General features: G+C 35.5%; 1 protein-coding gene and 1 long non-coding RNA gene across 9 annotated transcripts in view; one reads left to right on the forward strand and one right to left on the reverse strand.

The window, feature by feature from the left end:
- LOC145265495 (paired box protein Pax-6-like) overlaps positions 1-25,000 on the forward strand; it is a 1,005,138-nt gene that overhangs the window by 712,662 nt on the left and 267,476 nt on the right. The window lies entirely within an intron of this gene.
- The window catches only part of LOC145265497 (uncharacterized), a 21,531-nt gene continuing 16,666 nt past the window's right edge, over positions 20,136-25,000 (reverse strand). For 2 of the 3 annotated variants that reach the window (XR_013864658.1, XR_013864659.1), the window contains exon 2: positions 20,136-20,881. This is a non-coding gene — a long non-coding RNA (uncharacterized LOC145265497). Of the gene's footprint in view, positions 20,882-24,579; positions 24,719-25,000 lie in introns of those variants that run through there. The other variant, XR_013864657.1, reaches the window with a different exon arrangement.

The raw sequence follows: 25,000 nt of genomic DNA on the forward strand, positions 1-25,000 counted from the left end.
TCTCTCTCTCTCTCGCTCTTCGTATTTCTCTCTCTCTCGTTCTTCGTATTTCTCTCTCTTTCTCTCTATCTATTTTTCTATCTCTGTTTCTTCCTTTACTCAAGTTTCCATACCAGAAAAGTACTCGTATATATATATATATATATATATGAATTAAACAGTATCCACCTAGATTTGAACTCCTATTGCCGAATCTACAGTTGGTGTATTTTAACCAATAGAACACTTACTCACACCCCTTTTTTTAAACTAATGTCTGGGAATAGATGATAGGTAGTCAGCGGGATATCACCTCTTCTCTTAACATTATCCCTTTTTAAAAATCCGGTTATTTGTCGTTTCCCATACCACTTCCCCTCTTTACCCCACCATCGCACCGTACATCTCTCTCCTAAACACATCCCCTTTTTTGGATAAAGCTGGCTCTATTTTCGCCCTTGCCCCTTAAAATACGTCTCAATGTTTTTTTTTTCTTTTTTTTTCCTTTTTTTTTTTGTTTTTTTTTGTCGGGGCTGCCCGCCATATGTGTACGCAAACTGTCTCCTTCAATTACGTCGCAAAAGTTGCTATGTTCGCTTGCTTGGCAGCCCCGACCCCTCCGCCTTCAAAAGAAAAAAAAAATGTAATACCCTATTTTACAATGTACTCGAAGAACACCAGTCTCAGGGAAAGTAAAATTAATTAACTCGAATCGTACAGTTTATCACCACTTTTATATCCTCTTGCCAAGATTTCAAATCCAGTTATAATGCAATGCTACTTGACCTTGTCCTGAAGTGTTTACCAAAATCCATTATTTGATCTTCGTCCCGGGATTTTTATCTTCGGTTCCCAAAATCAGAAGAAATTAAGCCATTCTTGTAATAACCTTGTCCCTGTTGATTGCGGTGTAATGCTGCTCCTGCGCAGTTCTAGGAAGTCCACCCTTCCAGGCTTTGCCTTCTCCATTTGAGAATGGGTTAGTTTATTAATAATCGTCTGAAGTGACCTTACCTTAACTTTATTATTAATTAATTTTTGCACCCCTCCCCCGTCTGTTCGTTTGTTCGCATGGTGAAAGTAAATGTTTGCCGAAACGGATTTTCCGAGATAACTCTGGGGGCATTAGAGGGGTAAATTTTCTTCCAAATCGTCCATTCGTTCGTACATGTCAATAACCACGCCTTGAATTTTTTTTTTTTTTATATAAAAATTCCGCAAACATTAGTTATGGTTACAATAATTTTTTGCACTTGTGGATGGGAGACCTTGCATGCTCTGCTTGCATGCATATACAATTTGTTTAATTTTTATTTACTATATGTATTGTTTATAAAATTGTTAGGTAAAGTAACCCTCCCCCACCCCAATGTTAAGAAAGGCTTTTCTAAATGAAAACGTTATTATTTAAAAATGAAAAAAAAAAATCTTAACATTGACAGAGAAAAGCGGAAGTATAGTTGAGGCAGTAATTGTGTAAAACAAAAACTTTGGTAGTTTAAAATTTTAAAAATTAGAATGTATCTGAATTTTACAGGTTGATTCCAACTTTTCTCTGACCAAATTTTATAGCCTACCGGTCTCTTCTCTCCCCTCACATTACTCTTCTCCCTCCACTTCTATTTTTCCTCTCAGCCTTTTCTCTTCGACTTCCTTTTTCTTATCTGTTACCTCCTCTCTCTCTCTTCCTCTCCATCTCTATTTTCCTCTCTCTCTCTATTTTGCTCTCTCTCCATTATACTCTCTCCATTTCCCCCTCTCTCTCTATTTCCCCCTTTCTGTATATATATTTTCCTCCCTCTCTCTCTCTCTCTCTCTCTATTTTCCTCTCTATTTTCCCCTCTCTCCATTTCCCCCTCTCTCCATTTCCCCCTCTCTCGATTTTCCCCTCTCTCTCCCTATTCCCCCCTCTCTCTCTATTCCCCCTCTCTCTATATATATATATTTCCTCTCTCTCTCTCTATTTCCCCCTCTCTCTATTTTCCTCTCTCTCCATGTCTCTCTCTTTCGCTATTTCCCCCCTCTCTCTATTTCCCCTGTCTTTCTCTCTCGATATATTCCTCTCTATATATATATTTCCTCTCTTTCTCTATTTTCCTGTCTCTCTCTTTTTCCCCTCTCTCTAGTGTCCCTCTTTCTATCTTTATTTTTCGTTCACTCTCTCCTTATTTTACCCCTCTCCTTCCTCTTTGCGCCTTTTTCCATCCTTTTTCTACTTTTTCATCTCTTTCTTATTTCCTCGTGTCTCACTTCTTATTTTACGTTACTTTTCTTTTCTTTTTCATCTGTCTCCTCCTTTTCTCATTAAGATTCCCTTCTCTCGGCTTCCTCTATTTCCTTACCTCTCCTCGCACTATTTACTCCTCTGTCTTTCCCCATTCTCTTCTTCCCTCTCTTCCCCCTTCCCCTATTTCCTTTATTCCCTCTCTTCCTCTCTTCCCTATTTCTTTCTTCTCTCTCTTCCTCTCTTCCCCTATTTCCTTCTTCCCTCTCTTCCTCTCTTCCCCTATTTTTTCTTCCCTCTCTTTCTCTATTTTTTTTTCTACACAGTGATCACCACTTATCAAGGCCCGGAAGCCACTCAGGGATAAGTGTTTACTTAAGGGGGCGGTTCATTAGGAATTTGTTAACATTAGACTTGAAGACATCCAAGTTGTAGTCCGGAGGGAAGCAGGCAGACGGAACAGAGTTCCACAGGCGTGCAGTTCTAAGAAAGAAGCTTTGTTCATGGAATCCGCGTTTTGATTTAGGCACAGATATAGAGTGGGGGAAATTTTTCACAGTGGATTCAGCTAGACGGGTGTTTTTCGTGAAAGATTGGCGAGGGGGGGGACCAGAGATTGGAGTTCAGACGAGCATCTGCCATGGAAATAACGATAAAACAAGGACAGGCTCGCAACGTCTCTTCTGTGTGAGAGATTTCCTTCTTCCCTCTCTTCCTCTTTTCCCTATTTCCTTCTTCCCTCTCTTTCTCTCTTCCCCTATTTTTTCTTCCCTCTCTTCCCCTATTTCCTTCTTCCCTCTCTTCCTCTATTTCCTTCTTCCCCTTCTTCCTCCCTTCCCCTATTTCCTTCTTCCCTCTCTTCCTCCCTTCCCCTATTTCCTTCTTCCCTCTCTTCCTCTCTTCCCCTATTTCCTTCTTCCCTCTCTTCCTCTCTTCCCCTATTTCCTTCTTCCCTCTCTTTCTCTATTCCCCTATTTCCTCTCTTTCCCTATTTCCTTTCTTCCCTCTCTTCCTCTCTTCCCTTCTCCCCTCTCTTCCTCTCTTCCCTTCTCCCCTCTCTTCCTCTCTTCCCTTCTCCCCTCTCTTCCTTCCTCTCTTCCCTTCTCCCCTCTCTTCCTCACTTTCTCTATTCCCTTCTTCCCTCTATTTCTTACTCTCTCTCTCTCTCTCGTTCTCTATTTCCCTCTCTTTATCTTCCTCTATTCTCGTCCCTATGTTTCTTTCTTTAGTTCCTTCTCTCTTTTCTCTCCCTTGCTCCGTTCGCTTTTTTCTTTTCTTTCTTCCTTTTCCCTTTTTCTTTATTCTCTTTCCTTTTTTCCTCTATTTCTTTCTATCTCTTCTTTACGCTCTCCCCCCTTCCTATTCTTCTAACTATCATATTTCTCTTTGTTAAACTTACGATTAGAACCGTCAACCAATCCAAATGCTTCAAATTTATTATAAAGAATATCGAATTTTGGATTCAATTTAGTTCGCTCTCAAACTCTATCTTGAAACGACTGAATCGTGACTTAATTGATTCTTCGCCGCCATCTTTGTTACTATGAATTACTCAGCACTCGAGATCGTGACTGCATTGATTCTTCAGCGATTTGATTTACTACCGCTATCTTTGTTCAACATAATGTCTCAACACTTAACACCTTTTCGTCGCTCTCATTATTAGCTCTTTCTCTTTATTTTTTTTTGCTTTATTTCCTCTTTGTCCCGTTTCTCTATTCTCCGCTGTTCCTCTGGGCTCTCTCTCTCTCTCTCACTATTCCTCTTTAGTTTTTTTTTATTCCCCCCCCTTTTTTTCTTCCCTTCGCTTTTCCTTCTATCGCTTCCGCCTTTGCCATGTCACACTATTTCTCTTTGCTCTCTCTCTCTCTCTCATATATATATATATATATATATATATATATATATATATATATATTTCTTTGCTTTCTCTATTCTTCTTTTCCCATTATTTAGACCCATCTTTGTTCCATCTCTTTATTCTTCTTTGCATTTGTTCTCTCTCTCTCTCTCTCTCTCTCTCTCTCTCTCTGTTCCTATTCTCTTTCTCTCTCTCTCTCTCTCTCTCTCTCTCTCTCTCTCTCTCTCTCTCTCTCTCTCTCTCTCTCTGTTCTTATTCTCTCTCAATCGGGTTTTCCTTCTCTTCGTCGTCTTTTTCTCTCTTCTTTTTTCTCGCTTATCCATTTTTCCCCTTTTTCCCCTTTCCGCATTTTCCTTTTCTTTTTTCCGCCTTATCCTTTTTTTTTCGTCCTCCTCCCTTTTCTTTTTATTTGCTCCCTTTTTATCTAATCTGCTTTTTGTTTCTCTCTCCTCCACTTTTTCCTTCTCTCTTCCCCACCTTTTTTCTTCCTTCCAACATTTTTCTTCTTCCCCCCCCCCTGCTTTCTCATTCCGGCCTTCTTTCCTTATCTCATCCCTCTGCCTTTTTTCTCTTCCCCCGATGTCTCCTCTACTCTCACCTGCTTTTGTCTCTCTCATTTTCTCTCCCTTTCTTGCCTTCTTTTCACCCTGTATCTTCTTCTCTTCGGTCACTTTTATCTTCTTTTTCATCTTTTCTACCTCGCCCTCCTTTACACACTTTCTCTTTCTCTCTCTCTCTCTCTCTCTCTCGATCTTCCTTCTCCTTCCTTTCTCTTCCTTTCCTCTTGCTATCCGTTTCTCTTTCCTTCTCTATCAATGCATTTCATATATCCTTCTACAACATAAGTTTTCCCCACTCCTTATCTGTGCCTAAATCAAAACGTAGATTCCATGAACAAAGCTTCTTTCTTAGAACTGCACGCCTGTAGAACTCTGTTCCGCTTGCCTCTTTCCCTCCCGACTTCAACCTGGATTCTTCAAGTCTAACACAAACAAATTCCTGATGAACCGCCCCCTTAGTAATGACGACTTATCAATCCTCCAATACTATTGCTACACTATCCCATTGATTACTGTACACACAATAACCCTTATCCCCGAGTGGCCATTGGGCCTTGATAAGTGGTGAACTCCATGTAACAAAAAAAATGTTACTACCCCTTTCCCTCATCTTCTCTTCCGCTTCTCCGTGAATGCATTTCATTATCCCGATCTCTCTCTTCCTCCCTTGTTCCTTCTCTCTCTACAAAGGCAGGTGCTTACGTCGTTCAAGGTGCACCTACGTCAGCAGGCAGTGACGGTTGCGCATGCGTCATTTACACTGTACATATGCATATTCAAATCGAGCCGGCTCCCTTACGCACCGTATCGGTACCTCCCCGTGTCACCCTAACGCCCCCGCTAACAGAAGCGCTTTGTGTTAAAATTCCCGGCATTAATCTGAATGTTTTCAAACATCATAAAAGCTCTATAAACTGTAAAAGAAAGCCACACAAACAATATGACTAAATATATTTTTGTAAAAATAACAAATATATAAATACTTGAAATATAATCGTTTTATTTCATTCTTGAACAACTCTCCCTTGGCCTTCGGGCCAAGATCAAAGTGTAGTATCTGTTCCGGCAGATACTGCAAGCAAAGACCCTATGTGGGGGCGACCCCACAGATAAGACCTTGGTCAATGTAGGGGCAACCCAACATACCAATTGTCACTATCCAGCTTCCCTACTCCCCGGGGAGTTGGTCCCCATTTCCCCTTCACTCCTCACTGAAAAAATCGGCCTTGTGCCTAATTTGCTCGGTGGGGAAGCAAATAAATACCTGGCCTTCGTGACAAGATCAAAGTGTAGTATCTATTCTTCAGTTGCTGCACTTCAATTTCTTGTTCTGTCAGTGGAGGAGAAATCCTTCACGACTTAGACAATTTTTATTTTTGTTCCTTTTCTCCACATTAAAAAACGACCCTGGTATCTCACTCTGTTCCGTGGGGAGGCATTGCAAATAGGAACAATATATTTAAAATTGCCGATTTTTATAATTTTTTTTTTTCATTTATAAATCAATTTATAACAAAACTTTTCTCGTAGAAAAGTCCCAAAAGAAATGTTTCCTAATTTTATTCTGCCTGAATGGATGAGCTGGGATTGCAAATTGTAGTGTTATGATGACTGAACTTATGCATTCATGACCTAAAACTTTCATCTCTTTCGAATTATTGGGATTCTTCCGACTACTGTTCTCATCTTGAGTGTCATTTGCACAACACTTCGGTCAATGTAACATCCGACCTTCTCCAGGGGTATTTTGCTGAACTCGACAATGTTTCTGTCGAACTCGGGAATCTGGACGAAATTTCGAACGGAAATCTTTATTTACTTCATGGGGGTAGCATGCTCTCATTCTGTCAACCATTTTATTTTTCCCCGAGTTCGACAGAGCAATCCAAGAGATCGACAAGATGAAGCTGAAGAAGGTCGGAGATTAAATCGACCAAAATATTTTCTAAATGAAAATCAAGATGAGAACAGTAGTTCAAAGAATCAACATAATACTAATAACCAATCCTTCTCTCAAAAGATTAAAAAGTTCCATCTCTCTGTTGTAGATATTGACGGTGTTATACACTAAGAAAGTAACTTGTGTCATGGATGTGCGTCAGAAGCAGAGATGTTGAATTCCTTTATGCAGAAAAAATTGAACCACTTAATAATCACCAGTAAAATCGAACATTTATGAAGCCGATGTAGTTGATGTCAATATAATGAGGAGATGGGTGCATCGATTTCACAGATGTGAGTAAGAAAGCACATTCCAAACGATCATGGCCCACGTGTCAAAAGAAGCCGGCAAAACTACATTGAGAATGGTGACGACTATGTAGAAAAATAAATTCTGGAGCATAAATAGTTGCTCGTTTTAATTTTACAACTCCCGACTTCGTAGCTCTTTAACGTTTTATTTTTTTTAGTTAAAATATAGGCGACTTTAGACTTTACTTTTGGAACGACTCTCGTACGCGATGACGCACGACATGAAAATATAATGAAATTCCGCGATCTTATGTCTGACATTAAAATGATCTATGATATAAATCTCACTTGTCTGTTTAAATGCATGTATGTATGTATGTCTGCCTAAAACTTTCTACAGAGGATGCGGATTTTCATGAGATCAGGATTCTTTTGAAGCTCGCCTCTTCGAACGGCAAATATCGAAAAATTAGCTAAAACTATTAATTTCTTCACCTTCAACTGGGCAGTTTTCTCCAAGGAGGGGTCAGTTTTTTTCGCCGATATTCTCGAAAGTTATCCCCATTTTCGATTGGCTAGCCTTAATTAAGATTTTTGCCACTTCCAGTTTGGCGATGGACGCAACGGCAAAGACGTCACGTTTATTTTTTTCACGTTCTTTGGCTCCTTTGCGGTATGGGTTCGTGCTTGCCTGCCTACTACCACTTTTTTTTTTTTTTTTTTTTTTTGCTTAACACACATCCCCAAACACTCGGGCAACGCCGGGCAACGCCGGGCAACTAGGCTAGCATTCTATAAGAGCGAAAAATTTTAAGGATTCCGGAAAATTTTGTTTTAGGATTTAGAAACGATCAGCGTTCTTTTATATCAACATTTAACAATTAAATGTTAGCAATAGCCCACTGTTTTTTCTACATATAAACGTATCTATACGGTAGGGCTACAAGTAAAATAAGCTTACGCCTAGTGTTACCACAAGAGGAACAACATTATAAAAAGAAAATATCACACCAAACAAATATGAAAGTCGTGAGTTTCGGGAGAAAAATATAAACATACTTCACAAAGGTTCTTTTGAAAACCAGCATAAGTGATCCTTTCGCACTCGTTTTTATTTCACGAATTCAACAAATCTAATAGAGGCACTCAACAGAAACCAAATACCAGACAGTGGAAGTGCACAAACACAAATTAAATGAGATTAGTAATAGAGTGCTATTAAAAAGCAAACATCAATACAAACATGTTCCTCTACATCCAGAAAACCAAAACCTTGAGGTTACTTCCCAGGGTATTTAAATTATTTGACTATTTAATTTAATTTTTTGTTACGACTAAAAATAGGGTAAGACTATAAAATTGAAAAAGAACACATTTGGGGTCTATCTGGTGAGGTATTCACGATGACCGGGATATTTGGAAAATCGATGTCATAAATTGAGGATTATATGTTTTTTTTTTTCCTGTGAGTTACTTGAAGCATAGTTCATAGGGTGCAACAAGTTGTGTTTGAAGGGTGCGCTAATAAATATATATAAAAGGCAAAATGTGTGCAATTATTGTTTATGTCCGGCAAAGGCTTTTTCCGGGGGGGGGGATCGGGGTAGTCACTCCTTTTTAAAACTTTTTATATACTGCCTAAATTATAATATCTACGATTTACGAAGGGAGGTCGCATCTATCTTTTATTTGAACGACTTTTACACGCTATTTTCGCGATATTTCTTGGTCTACGCGTGTTTCTTTGGCTTTTCGGTATAAAAGCGAAACTAAATGAAACTGGCACTCGCCAAGAAAAGAAATGAGATTTGAGCAATCCGGGGGAAATCCCTTATATCAGACAATTGCTTACTCCCCTGTTTATGGGGGGGGGCGGTTGGGTTTTCTCCCCAACCAGAAAAAACTACCACATAGCCAATGTTGATGAAACAAAACCAAAAAAGAACTGCCTTGCAGCAAAAGTTAAGTGCGTGATTTCATTCCCTCTCTGGCGTGATGGTTGACCTCATAAAATACACGCACCTGTCTTTTATTTAACTTTTAAATCGTTAAATTAAAACGGTTTTTGTTTCATCCCCCGTTGTAGTCGAGCGCGTAAGATGCCAGTTTTTCCCCCTTTTTTTTTCACCTTCGCGTCAAGGCTTCGAGTTCGAGCCTACCTTTCTACCCAAATTTGTTCCCTTCTTTTACACCTCCAAACACATGGGCAACGCGGGGCACCGTAACTAGTCTATATATATATATATGCCAAAAGCCGCGCGAGCGTTTTTGTATGTCCAAGAAAGGCTTTTTTTGGCGGGGATTGTCTGGGAGGGGGTTCTTCGGGAGGTTACTATTTTTTAATAACTTTTTATATACTGTCTATATTGTAATATCTACGATTTGCGAACACGCGTCGTGTCTAGATTTATTTTGATCGACTTTTACAAAATCTTGTTATTTTAGCTCCTCTCGCGTTCGGATTTTTCATATAAAAGGGAAACTAATCTGAAGAGAAGGCGTTTCCCTGGCTTTTGTGCCGGGAACGCCCAGAAAGCAATGGGGTTAGATCAATGCGAGAGAAACCCCTTATATCAGACAATTGCTATTCATTTGGACACTCCCCTTTTTATGGAGAGCTGCCCCCCCCTCTTCCAACATATTGGGGCAACAAAACCAAAAAAAAAAAGACTACTTCGCAGCCAAAGTTGGGGAAACAAAACCAAAAAACCTGCCACGCAGCAAAAGTTAAGTGCGTGATTGTATTCACTCTGTTGCGTGATGTTTGACCTCATTAAATTAACGCACCTGTCACTTAAGTTTTTAATCGTTAAATTCAAACACTTTTCAGTTATACTCCCTTCCTGGCCGAGTGGTAACAGTTCAAGTTAAAACACTGGGCACCCCCGTTAGTGCAGTATAAATGATAAAAACAGTTTGATACAAGTTAAACAAAATAAATGCTAATATTCACATTATTAACAAGGCACCCGGCGTTACTCGGTCGTAAAAAAGGCCATCAGGCCAGACATTGTGATGTGGAACAAGCCTGAAAAACTGCGCTCGTTATTAATATCGCTGCCCCAAATGACTATGGCCTTAATAGAGCTGAACGAGAAAATATAACCAAGTATCTGAACCTCAAGAATGATTTAAATGTGACATGGTCTCTGAAAGAGAAAAACATTATACCGGTTGTGATAAGAGCAACTCTGGTCTAGTGAAAAAGAACCTTAAGAAATGCCTGGAAAGAATCCATGGAAAAGCAAGCGGCAATGATATACAGATTGCAGCCATAAAGGGAACACCATTTATTCTTAAAAGAACCCTGGGATATAAATGCAAATCGTAATGAAATCAAGTGTTAGATCCGGGAGATCCTTGATCCCTTAAAAATTTAAGTTAGCTCCCTTGATCTCTTAAAAATTTATCAAGTAAAATAAATTCAAAGAGAAAAATACGTTTAAATATGATATTTTAATTCATGCAGATTTTCTATATATTATTATGAAGTCAATTCTCTATCGATTATTATATATTATATTGTCTATGGCATAATCACGTTTGAAACACCGGTTCCCATCAGATGACCGAAGTTAAGCAGCGATGAGCCTGGCCAGTACCAGATGGGTGACCATTTGGGACTTTCAGGTTTTGTACGTGCTCTCCACTTATCTCGGCATCGTCTCCAGTCGTCTTCGACTTTCCTTGGCATTAGATTCAAGCAGTGCTGATTCAGGAGAGGTGTGATTGGGAATTGCGCAACCCTTGCCACATAATTACACGTGCAGCTGACCCTACAGAGGGTATCCTTTGTCTTTCGAGACTGAACGGAGGCATCGATTATATATTATATTGTACCTAATATATATTAGTGATTTCAAAAGTTTAAAAAAAATATGTGATTTTGGTTCCATCATCTCGAATTAACATTGAAACCTAAATATAGCGCTCCGGCTTTAGTCACTATCGTCAATTGGATAAGAAATAGGTAAAAATGAATCAACGTTAACGTAAACATGTATACATATTTGCATATGTGTATAAGAAAACTTTCAGTCGACTTACGCCTGCCAAGTTTCAATTTCTTTAAATTTGTACTACCTAGCAGCTATTTTTACTGGATAAAAACTTCAACTAATCTTTTAAAAAAAAAAACATCCACCAAAAATTGCAATCATTTGACCTGCCTTACAGCACATTGCGAGCTTACGTTTCGAAGGAGATGCAGTTTGAAAAATGGAGACAGAAACGCATAATGAGTTTTATAATTTAGATTACAGTGAGTGAATATGCCGCATTGTTACTTTTGTTTTATTTATATATTTTTTTTTTACTAAAACATGGTTTAGATCATAAGAGTTGATTTTCAGTGCTTCTGCAATTTATATGATTAAAATAAGAATTAACAATTTATTGAAAATATATCCGCAAATAGATCTGCTTTTTGGAATTTAAAAAAAGAAAGAAAAAAACAGACACTTGTAAGAAATGAGCAGGTGAACGATTTTAGGACTCGCAGAAAAGTCGATCCAAAATATTGACGAAGAATTCAGAATCAATCTCAAATCTCGAAAGCATTTTATGGTTCGAAAGCCGTGAGAAAAAAACACACATAATACGAAGCATGTAGACAGTTAGGTTATGGTTAGGATTAGATTAAAAATATAGTTTAGCTTTTTAAAAAGTAGTTAACCCTCCCTGCTTTCCAAAAAGAAAATATGACTGAAATCACAAAATGGCTTCGACCATTTCCGTTAACAATTATTTTTAATCGTTTAAAGAGCCATAAAAATGTGCGACAAAAAATGCAAAATGTAATCGTTTGAGTCGCCTCGCCCTGCACTGCGACCTTTCGTCTCGGACGAAACAAATATGGAAAAAAAATACAGAGCAAGTTTTATTAATGAGATTATTTAAAAGGTGTAACGATAAAATTGTCGCGCTAAAGAAAACAGCACTGCAGTTTTATTTTTAAACTTTTATTGACAAAATCAATTCCCGTATTGTGATGATGTTTTAGAGCTGACATCTATTATATGTAGCCGCATTCAGCCTTAATCACCGCCTCGATACGGGTTCGGTACTGGGAGAATGCCTTTTCCACAAGCGCCGACGGGAGCTCGGCGAATACTCGGTCGATAGCAGAGATCAGGATGGCTTTGGTGTTGTGGGAGGTCATGTTTGTGATGTTCTCGACGTATGACCAAACAAACTAGTCCAGCAGGTTCAGGTCGGTGGAGAAGGGAGGGCATTGAGGAAAGGGTTCAAAATCGTAGCACTCTTTCTAAAGTCAAGCCTGAGTCTTTTTGGACTTGTTGGCCGGTGCCGAGTCCTGTTGACACATCCTGGATCTACAAGCGATCACCTGATTGCATCCGAGGATCACCACACTCATCAGAAAATCTAAATACGTTTGTGTTGTCTTTCAAGCCGGGTTCTGGATATGACCTAAAACTATATCCGATGGTGAGGCCCCAGCTTGCGGGCCTTGGGGAGTGTGGAGCCACCCTTTAATTGCCATTGCTCCCAGGTCCACTTTGCCCCAGAGTGGTAGTATCTGTTAGGGTCCCAACTATGGGTGAAATGGAATCCGACTTTAAAAAAAAAACGAATATACTCCATTAAAAATCATTCCTCGGAATAACTAGATTCGGCATTAAATAACCTAAAAAGGTTGATATGCCGTAAAACAAAAACAACCAAACAACCGACCATCTTTCAAGCCGACTTCGGAGATTGGAGGATGCATGATGTGGCCCTCACTTTAAACCACGCCAAAGACCATAACCGTGGGTTATCCGATGCGTTGATCAGTGTCCTCAAGCGTTGAACTGTCCGGATTTGCATTTTGGGACGCTGGAAATGGTCCTGTTGTCATAACTTAGATCGGTAGTGCATTTCCACCCTCGCTCGTTAAACATTATGTCACTTTAAGCCATAATAGAAAGCTCCTATCGGTCTTTGGCTTTGCACAACTGGCCAACTACTAGATGGATTGCAACAACTAAAAAAAAGAAAAGAAAACCGTATTCATCCAAACAGCAATTGTTCTGTCAGTGGATGAGAAATCTTTCACGACTGAGCCAATTTTTATTTTTTTCCTTTTCTCCACATTAAAAAACGACCCTGGTGTCTAACTCTGTCCCGTGGGGAGGCATTGTAAATAGGAACAGCAATGGAACCATGTCGACTTTTTTACTGCGACAAGTTTATAATAATAAAATCTTAGCAAATCATTTCTTCTTAAAAAACAAAACAAAAACGATTTGTTATAATCTGGAGATATAGCTATGTGGTAAAGAATTCGAATGATCCATTGTCCAAGCCCGGATTTACCTCACCATTTCCTCTTTTTTTCTTAATGAGTTCAGTTTACGATAAAAGAAAAAGTACCATTTAAAATCGCCGCAAATCATTTCTTCGTTTGTATATTTTAAAACCAAGCATTAATCAGAAGTTACTTTTCCAGGGTATTCATGGTAAAGCCCAAACTTTACCTCTGACGTGACACTGTAAACAAACACAGACGGAATTTGATGAACGACATTATCATTATTATTTATTTAATTTTTAATATTTTTGCTAATTAGTCCACCGGAGAAAAAGTATTCCTTGTATTATATAATAATCAATAGAGGACTGGTTCTATAATTATTCATAGTCAATCGGCATGAATTAAAATATCATATTTAAGCGTATTGTACGACTGGACAACGCCGGACTGTCAGCTTGTTTCATTTATTGGTAACCGTTTTTATTAAAGCCGAATATTTTTTGTAATTTTCGACTTTCTTAATTCTTATATACGATTTTATTTAATTTAATTTAAATGTATATTATTTTTCTGCAAAAGCTTACAAACACACGTTTCTTGATGCATACAATTACGGTGCCGATTATGATTCTCAGATCTTTCTTCTGACTTACAGATTTTAAGGTCCTGGGTTTGACCTTAAAAGTCATTCAGCGAGGAGGCCTCTATTTAAGGATTGTGGGAAACGTAAACTTGCGCTTTAATTATTAGTGCCCAGCTTTCTTTTGTACTCGGACTGCTAATACCAGTAAAGGCATCCGGTGTTACCAGATCAAGTTGTCTGAAGATACTGGTTACCTGACCAGATACGAGCTAAACATTTATGTTACTTTTTTTTTTTTTTTGCTTGCAAACCCTAATCAAAATTAAAAAAAAAATCAATTTCTGTTCTACAAAACAATCAAACCAAACACCATAAATAAATGAGTGAAAATATGAAGCACTTGAAGAATACAAACTTTCCTTTTTTCCAAAGTCATTGGATTCGGCGTCAAATAATCTGAAAACGGTTGGTATTTTCAAGACTAAAGCCAATGAGCATCTTCTCTCTTTGCGATAATCATTTGTCTTTCTCGTTAGCCGCTTTACCTGTAGTATATGCCTGCAATGGCTTGAGCGATTACCGTTCTAAAATTGTCTATGTAGAAGTTTTGCCACGTGCCGTGCGTCATTTCTATAAATGGCTACGGTAATCTCCGATCAGTGCGACACGTTATGATGGTCTCAATATTTGAAATTATCGATTAGGTTGGAGAATCGTGTTGAGAATCCTTTGAGTCGAAGGCGAACGATCGCAACCTTCACCGGTCCTGGATATGACCTTAAACTATATCCGATGGTGAGGCCCCAGCTTGCAGGCCTTAGGGTGTGTGGAGCCACCCTTTAATTGCCATTGCTCCCAGGTCCACTCTGACCCGAAGTGGTAGCACCTGTTAGGATCCCAACTATGGGTTGAATAGAATACGACTTAAAAAACAAATATACTATATATAACTAAAATCGTTCTTCAAAATCACCAGATTCGGCATTAAATAACCTGAAAAGGGTTGATATGCCGTAAGCCAAAACAACCAAACCAAGCAACCTTCACCAAATCTGAAAGCTTACACGTCGTTTGTAATCAATCAATGACGGTCTTTGTTTCAGAATTTGCGATTGGTAAGTTTTATTATTTGGATTATACCGAATACTGTTTTCATTGGACGTTATTCTCACAATGGTTCAACCGATGTAACGTCCAAGTGGATATTTTTCAAAGTTTAGAATCTGTAAACTAATAGGGATTCACATCTTAGAAAAGATTTCGTAATGTAAAATTGAAAATCTTTGAAAACCAAGAAATGTTGAAATATTTAGTAGATGATGAAATTACATTTTTGCCACCCCTCCTCCCAAAAATGAGGGTGCACCTGTAAATTCACCCTTTTCCCTTCATCTGTCCACACTTTATTTTTAAGGAATTTTCATTTATTTTCCATTTGACTTTGTTCGTTTTTCATATTTTATAGTCGCTCGTCCATATTAGCTAGGTATTTCCCGTAATTTGTTACTTTTTTTTGGGGGGGGGAGTTTATTTTCGGTTTCTCTAGTAATCGCGTTTGTTTTGTAACAAACACTCATGCGTTTTGAGGAAAAAGGCGTTTAAAAAAATGTTTTATAAACTAGGCTATCAGTTAGTTTTGTAGATTTTTCCGATTTTCACTGACGAATCATTGTCCTAGAATATTCAATATATGCTTGAAAGTCTTGATTTTTTGGACAAATTGAAAATCGACCGTAAACTTGGATGTATTTACTTGAAAATTGAGATATAGTCATTGCTTTTTTTTTAATTTATCTATACAACTAAAAAGAATTTTTATGATATATATATATATATATATATATATATATATATATATATATATATATATATATATATATATATATATATATATATATATATAATTATATCAGACCCGTGGGATACGGTGGTTCTAAGATACGTTTTTTTTTCATTATACGATGTTTTTTTTCCGGCCCTTGATTATGTTATTTCCCTCGCCTTACGATGCTATTTATAATGTTAATTGATTATATACATGCGTATTATATACTGTACTGTATTTTGTTACTAATTTTTAAGTTGACGGACCTGTAGGAGAGTACCCACCCCCTAAAAATTCGTGTTTTAACCGTTCTTTTAAGTTTTTGTTTGTCATAAATTACAGACTTAAGCATCATATTAGTAGAAAAAAAATTTGTAAAAAGAATGAATAAATTTTAAGAAGGGGGTTCACTATCTCGTTATAACGTTCTAATCAGGTAAAACGTTGGTAAAGAAATGGACAGTAAATCAGGTCGCAATGCAGAAGAACGTTATAATGAGAAAGTGAACCCCCTTTTTTAAAAGTCGTTTAATTTATTCATTCTCAATTTTTTTTCTGCTATTATTTTACTTAAGTCTGTAATCTATGAAAATCGTCAAAAAAAGTGAAATAAATGTGTAAAACACGCATTTGTAGGGGGTGGGCAATATCGTACAGGCCCGCCTAAAAGTTAAAAGAAAAACAAAGCACAAACTTAGTTCGTATTTTTCTTTTAATTGTATCTATTCTTTACGAATTGTCATTCTATCTCTCTCTCTCTCTCTCTCTCTCTCTCTCTCTCTCTCTCTCTCTCAGTACTCGATTAGTTTATTTACAAAGAGCATTGTGTTATGCTAATGAAGCAGTAGTCGAAAATTTTTAAGACAGTGTACAATAGGCTTATATAATGGGCATCCAGACACTGTTTTGCTGTATTACAACGCTTCATTGTTGCTAGACTAAAACATACGTGTGTGCGTATCTCTGTTTCTCTCTCTCTCTCTCTATATATATATATATATCAATATATATATATATAATATATATATGTATGTATATATATATATAATATATATATATATAATATATATATATATAATATATATATATATATATAAAGCTTAACGTCTGTGGTGTGTGTCTGGTCACGAATAGGCTCCTATATGGTTGACGATTATAGAAAACTGATGATAGAAGATGTATCGAGACACAGAAATGGGTATGTTTGATCTGAAATAATGATGATTCATTAAAATTGTGGAGTCTGCGTACGCGCTTGGTCCACAAAGTATGGAAATAATTTTTTTTTAAATGAATAAAAAAACGTTTACAAGTGTTTTGATATAGATGCACATAATAATACTTTGAGAAGTATGCTTTAACTTAAATAGGGATGGTATAATAAAATTGTGGGGTCTGCGTTCGAGCCTCCCCTCCATAGAATGGAAATAGGCACAAACTTTTCATATCTATCTGCGTAAGTATACTTTGATAATTATGTTTCAGTTTGAAGAAATATGGTATAATTAAATTATGGGGTGTTCGTTCGGTGAACAGGTATGGTATAATAAATTATGGGGTTTATCTATTTTATTTTTACTTTAATCATATTTTGCTTTGGTGGTTTTGATACCCCCAAATTCGAAGCTATCTCTTTACAATCCTTTCTTTTCATAACCTATCATACTTTCATAAATCCATTTCTGTATGGTGTTTTTGAACCCAGTCAACGACGGTTACTTTTGCTATTATATATATGTATATACATATAGTAAAAATGGCAATTAGTAAAAACCTTAAGCGAGTGCTCAATTCTTATTGCAGAGCAAATATGTTTTATTTTTGTATTACCGTTTTATCTGTTTGGTTACATATGTTTCGGGTGTTGGACCATGTTTACGATCCAACAGCCTCGTCAGACCTTAGAGGTTTTCTGTACAGACTGGATCGTAAACATGGTCCAACATCCGAAACATATGTAACCAAACAGATAAAACGGTTTTATATATATATATATATATATATATATATATATATATATATATATATATATATATATATATATATACGCACAGCCAGCATTCATTATTAAACGAATTAACTGGGCATGGTGAATTATGGAACACATAAAACAATAATGTGGGCTATATTTACTTACATTTAGTTTTATGTTAAAGAGTAGAAGCCTTTCTCGATAATTTATATGCCTCACATTTGGCGCGATACATTTATAATATGAATTAGACATCAACAATTAAACATTCCTCAAATTTCGTCTGTTTTGGTGTATGTTAAAGAGTCCGTAAAGGGGTGAGGTAATATAATCACAATATTTAGAAATTTCAAATATTTCAGATATAATTTGATCTATATTATAAGACAGCAATTAAGTTATGTTGCATAGATTTCAGTTTAAGCTGAAACCTTAAATCTGATATATAAACGGCTATAATCTGTCAGTCTCTCCGTCTCAATATTTTCAAACGCTATCTCCTCCGAAACTAAAAGTCGCAGTAAGGAGCCTCAAATAATTGGATTTTTAAGGGACATTCTTTAATGAGCCTTTTTTCGGTTCAAATTGTTGTAAAAGGGGGAAAAATGTTTTTTTTTGTCGGTTCAAATTGTTTTAAAAGGGAGGAAATCAGTCTTTTGTCGGTTCAAATTGTTTAAAAAGGGGGGAAAATGGGTCTTTTGTCGGTTCAAATTGTTTTAAAAGGGGGGAAAAATTCGTCTTTTGTCGGTTCAAATTGTTTTAAAAGGGGGGAGTGGTCTTTTGTCGGTTCAAATTGTTTTAAAAGGGGGGAGTGGTCTTTTGTCGGTTCAAATTGTTTTAAAAGGGGGGGAATGGGTCTTTTGTCAGTTCAAATTGTTTTAAAAGGGGGAAAATGGGTATTTTGTCGGTTCAAATTGTTTTAAAAGGGGAAAAATGGGTCTTTTGTCGGTTCAAATTGTTTTAAAAGGGGGATGGGTATTTTGTCGGTTCAAATTGTTTTAAAAGGGGGGGATGGGCCTTTTGTCGGTTCAAATTGTTTTAAAAGGGGGGGAGTGGTCTTTTGTCGATTCAAATTGTTTTAAAAGGGGGGGAGTGGTCTTTTGTCGATTCAAATTGTTTTAAAAGGGGGAAAATGGGTTTTTTGTCAGTTCAAATTGTTTTAAAAGGGGGGATGGGTCTTTTGTCGATTCAAATTGTTTTAAAAGGGGTGGGGGAGATGGGTCTTTTGTCGGTTCAAATTGTTTTAAAAGGGGGGGAATGGGTCTTTTGTCAGTTCAAATTGTTTTAAAAGGGGGCGATGGGTCTTTTGTCGATTCAAATTGTTTTAAAAGGGGGAAAATGGATCTTTTGTCAGTTCAAATTGTTTTAAAAGGGGGAGGAATGGGTCAAAATTGAAAGAAATCTTTAAACATTTAGTACATGCATCTTACTTCATTTTTAATCAGCTCATGTATGTGTCACGTTGGTACAGTGGTAAAGTCACTAGATTTGAATGCTACAGGTTCGGTTTCGATTCCAGCTTAGGGCACCTACCTACTTTTTTTTTTACTTTTGAAATCACGATATTATAATGCTATATACGAAATCTGAACGAATTAAAATATCATATTTAAGCGTATTTGACAATCTGGGAAAGCCGGACGAACACCTCCTCTCCCCTCATTAGTGTTTCATATTTTCCAGAATCAAAATTATTTAATGAATTTTAGGTAAAATTGGAATAAGCATTCTGGACTTAAGGTTTATTGACAATATGTAACAATTGCGCTCTCAAATCAAGGACGGCGAAAATAGATAAAGTTGATGCACATACGGGACGGAAGCCACCAAAAATAAAACGAAACACAGAACTATACAAAAACACGCTATTAAAAATATTGAAAAATTTCTTGAGTAAGTATATTTAATATATTATTTCAAAAATACTTTATTTAAAAAATCTAAAAAATTATTTTTCTTTATTTTTTGTTTCGTGTGAGAATTGCGAAAACATGTAGAAGTTTTTTGTTTCAAGCGATTGTTTTTTTTTTTTTTTTTTTTTTTTTTTTTTTTGACGTTTCGTGTATCATTTGAACCAATAAAATATTTAGAAAATTAAAAATATTACATTTATTTTTTTAATTTCTTTAAATATTTTTTGTGGTAACACTACTGTCATCACTAAGCAATAAAAATAAGACATTTTTTTAATTCTTACATTTCTGTAAATAAAGACTTTTTGAAATATACATAAATATATATATATATTTATATATATTATTAATATTATTATTAAATATATATTATTAATAATATATATATTTTTAATAATATATATGATAATATATATTATTGTTAATATATATATATATATATATTATTTATATATATATATATATTATTATGTATAGATTATTAATATATATATTATTAATATTATATATATTAATATTATTATTAATAATATATATATTATTATCAATAATAATGTAGATATTATTATTATAATATATATATATTATCAATACTAATATAGATATTATTATTAATTATATATATATATATTATTATATATATTATTAATATATATAGATTAATATATATATATATATTATTTATAATAAAATATATATTTTTAATAATATACATTACTATTATAATATATATATATATATATTATTATTATTATTATTAGTATTAATATATTAATATATAACCACAATAAGTATTTAAACTGGGATAGTTTTCTTCTTCTTTTTTTTTTTTTTTGTAAATGGGATGTTTCTCTATACTTTCGTGTTTCGTTTCATTCTCAGAGGTTCCCGTTCCGTATCTCATCACTTGTATTCACTCACGCTGACTTCGTTTTGGGAGCGCAATTTTAAGAGATAGTCCTTGTTTATATTAGTTAAAAATTTTTTTTTTAAATTTACTTCCCCTTTCGTATTTTACTAAATGTTTTTCGAAGTGATTTCAATGTATACCGAGGGAAACTCCCGAGGAGGAGGAGAGCACCGAGAGAATGGTGCAAAGTCGTAGCACTGCTTCTGAAGCCAAGCCTGGGTCTCTTTGGACTTTGGGTCTGGGCTTAGTTCTTTTGCCACAACCAACGTCTGCCGGCGGCCATCTGATTGAATCAGGGGATCGCCACACTCTTTAGCATATTCAGGCACACTTTCAAGCCGACTTCGAAGATGTGAGTTGGCATGATGTTGCCCTCACTTGAAACCACAGCAAACACCAGAACCGGTGCTGGAAACATTGTTTACGTCACTCTGAGCACGTCCCTGTAATTCGTGGCAGTCCAGCGATGCATTTTAAGGGCGCTGGCAATGGTCCTGCTGTCGTAGCTTGGATCTCGCTCATTGAACAATATGTCACTTTCAGAAATTCTAGAAGACCGTTATCGCTTTTGGGATGTGTACATAAGTAGCCATCTAGTAGACCGTCTGAAACAAAAAACAAAAGGAAACCAATTATCATCAAACGGAAATGGAATGATGTCTTTTCTAGGGCCAAAATTTAATCATTTCATGCAATAAACTTAAAGAAAAAACTTTTCAATATAAAGACTAAAAATATACAATTTTATTATACGATATCATTTCAGTGTAATGACTATTATGTAAACGTTTGAAGTAAACATTTTAATGCTGCATCAGAAAGTGCAGACTAAAAATACATTTTTTATTACACAATATAAAATCCATTATTTTAAAGTGAAGACTATTTGTTGATAAACGTTTGAAATATGTTTTTTTTTATTTCAATTCGAAAAAAATCAAAATAAATACTAAAAAAATATTTTTATTACAAATTAAAAAAAAAAGTTTTTAATTTAATATAATTTTTAGATAAACTTCTAATATAAGTTTTTTATTAGGTAAACTCATTCTAAAAAAATAAAAGTAAAGTATTAAAAAAATATTTATTAATTATAAAATATTTTATTAAAGAAAACATTCCGAAAAAAAAAAAGAATTTAAAAATAAAGATAATTTATTTTCTTGTAAATTTGTAAAAAAAAAAAAAAAAAAAATGTACCTGGAATTATCTAAGTACTAGCAGAAAGACTCTGCGTTGCCCGGGATTGAATGATGATCAACGATTATTTCACACTCCTATAGTTTTATTGTCATCGAAATCCGCGAAATCGCCCGGGAGGAAGCTTCACATGTCTCCATGCAGTAACTTAGTCCAAAATATATGTTATTCTACTTTGCACTCTAGAGAACTTACTGTTTCTTTTATAAAATCATTTTGTATAAACTTCTTTCCAGTTAACGAAATAAAACACATTAAGAAATTTATGTGTGGGGTTCGAACCTAGAGACCACGTCATGCATAATAAAAAAGAGAACACGTAAATTTTCAAGTCTTATATAATTATTTTTAATTAATGAAAAAAAAAAAAACAACCAAAAGAAAACAAAAGAACAAACGAATAAAAACAACAAATAAACAAACAACACGCTATCAGTTACCCACAGTAGAATTTTCACAGCCCGTTGTTCTGAAATTCTTCCTAAGCGATGACATGGAAAAAAAAAATGATAGATAAATTAAAATAACGGTTTCGATTATCGGTAATTATCTGGGGTATTCTGAGACAAAACTTAACTAAGATCACTCCCTGACATACACTAAAGTTCTGTAAATTTTAAAGAAAATCTGTTCAGCCGTTTCGGAGTCTATAAGGAACGAGCACAAACACACACATACACACACACACCCACACACACAAAGTTGCATTTATATAACTGTAAAGAGAAAGACATAGAGATTACTCAGAAGGGGTTCTTTTTTGTTTGTTTCGTTATACAACGGCAAGATTTAGCGAGGCGTCAGATGAACAGAAAGCGGAAATCACAAAAAAAAAAAAAAAAAAAAAACAGTTTTATTTAACATAACCTATTTCTTTTAATTTATAGAACAGTTGTACGAAACTATTTTCTTCGGAAAAGTAATTTTTACCCGCCCTGAGACAGGTATTCCTCTAGTAAAGTGATCTAAAGTAAAAAAAAAAGGTATTTTAGAAACAAGCGTTGATTAATCACATTTTTATAATAATAATGATAAGAAGAAGAAGAAGAAGAAGAAGAAGAAGAAAAGCACATCTATAAATAAAATGTTATTGAAGTGTATTTTCGATTAGACTACGTCATTTCCAGGAGCGGATAAACATTATGATGTCTATTTATTTACAATTTCCAATTCATGACGTCAGTTCTCACTCCTTTGTATGCCCATGACGTCACGTGTATTACCGTTTTCATGTGCGCGTCAAAATGCCTCGTTCTGACAACCGCTGCTGATCCTGATACGCGCACAGTGCGCGCGCGAACACACGCGCACACACCAATACGCGCGTGCAATTCCCGCTCTGATTGAATCGATTCAGGGGGCTGACAGAGTATACATTATCTTTCAATAATAATTTTTAGTGTTTTTGAATTCATAATTCAAGGGATATTTTAGTCAATAGAATTTTGTTTAACATCTGATTATTATTATTATTTTTTTACATAGGCATTCCTAATTATCAAGGCCCAGAGGCTACTCGAGGATAAGGGTTAAAGAGTGTGCAGTAGTCAATTGGACAATATAGTAATCGTTAGTAATGGAGACTCTGTAAATTTTTAACATAAGTGGAACGGCTCGTAACAGCTTTTTTTGTAAATGTGATTTTTAAAAAATCATTACTTACAAACGATTATTAATATGCTTATCTAATTTATGAAACTCACAATGTCTGTCTGTCTCCATATTTTCAAACTATTTCTCTTCTGAAACTAAAACTCGCAGAGCAGCGCTAGGGGTCTAAAATGATTACATTTTTTATGGACCGTTCTTTTGCCGGTTAAAATAGCTTTTAAGACGGCAAACAGGGGTCAAAATTGCAACAAAAAAAAATTGTAGCACATTTTGTACATTCATCTTAGTTTATTTTTAATGAGTTAATATGCGTTTCACCTTGGTACAGTGGTAACGTCACAAGCTTTGAATGCTAGAGTTTTGCTTCCGGTTTAGATTCTAGTTGATAGCACCCAAATACTTTCTTTCTTTTTTACTTTTGAAATCACGACTCTATCATAATATATACGCAATCTGAATAAACTAAAATCGTATTTTACGACCGGGCAAAGTCGGTCGCATCTCCCATGCATTATTAAATATCAAACCATGTAATAGTTCTTAGCATACGGGTGTCCTGCCGTCTAGTTTTCTTTCCAATCTTTTGGTGAGTGTCCAGGTTGTAGCACCGTAAACAAGGACAGACTCTACCACTGCCCTGAAGAACTGCCTTTTCAGTTTGTCAGCCAGTCTCGAAGTTCATATTGCATATAGCCAATCAATTGCTGCCCAGATACGTAAACTCGGCGACCTCTTTCAGTGTTGATCCAACCAAAGCCCTGATCTCTCCCTTTGGTTGGATCAACACTGAAAAATCATCCTACGAAGCAGCAACTTTATGGCAGTCTACCTGCCATATCTAATACCACCAGAGAAAGACGCCTACTATTTGCCGGTCATTGTCTGAGGAGCAAGCAAGAATTGGTAAGTGATGTATTGCTATGGACTCCACGACACGGACGCGCAAGCAGAGGACGACCTAGATCCACGTACACCCAACAAATAGCACACGACGCCAACTGTGAACCTGAAGATCTGAGGCAACTGATGGAAGACAGGAAACTCTGGAGAGGAAGAGTCACCTTGGTCCGGGCAAGGAGCCTCATCGTTATGATAATGATGCAATAATAATTAAAAATATAGTTATTGTATTTGTTTTGTAAAATTCAGATACGAACAATTGCGTAATATTTAAATTACAACATGAATTAATAAGAAATTATTTGAACGCTATCGCAATGCAAATGTTAACCACACCCACGAAAAAAAGACATAAGTAAATGAGATAAATCATAATAATTTCATTTGCTGTGGAGATATTTAATCACTGCGATATAACTTCAACACAACATTGCCATTCTGCGCAATATTCAGCCGTGGATCAAACATTCAATCATATATATATATATATATATATATATATATATATATATATATATATATATATATATATATATATATATATATGATGGAAATAGAATTCCGACAAAATAGAGAAATAAAAAGGACAAACCGTATTTTGTGTTCATCAACGTTTCGTCTTTATTTCATCCAGAGGAAGTCTCGAAAGGAATTCCAGGGGAATTTCTCTCTCTATAGATATGAGGCTGAAGAATCCTAGAGTGGATGAAACGCGTAGCTTAATCGCCATATATATTTTATAACTTACTATACACACACACACACACACACACACACAAACACACACATATATATATATATATATATATATATATAAATATTTAAATACTTACAAACACTAGTGTGTGCATACATATATATACATAAATATTTAAATACCTACAAACACTGTGTGTGTATATATATATATATATATATATATATATATATATATATATATATATATATATTGTAAAACTGGTAATTAGTAAAAACCTGAAGAGAGTACTCAATACTATTGGAGAGCAAATATG

The sequence above is a fragment of the Euprymna scolopes genome, chromosome 40, assembly GCF_053919585.1.
Source record: "Euprymna scolopes isolate OS-2025 chromosome 40, ASM5391958v1, whole genome shotgun sequence".
Taxonomy (NCBI): Eukaryota; Metazoa; Mollusca; class Cephalopoda; order Sepiida; family Sepiolidae; genus Euprymna; species Euprymna scolopes.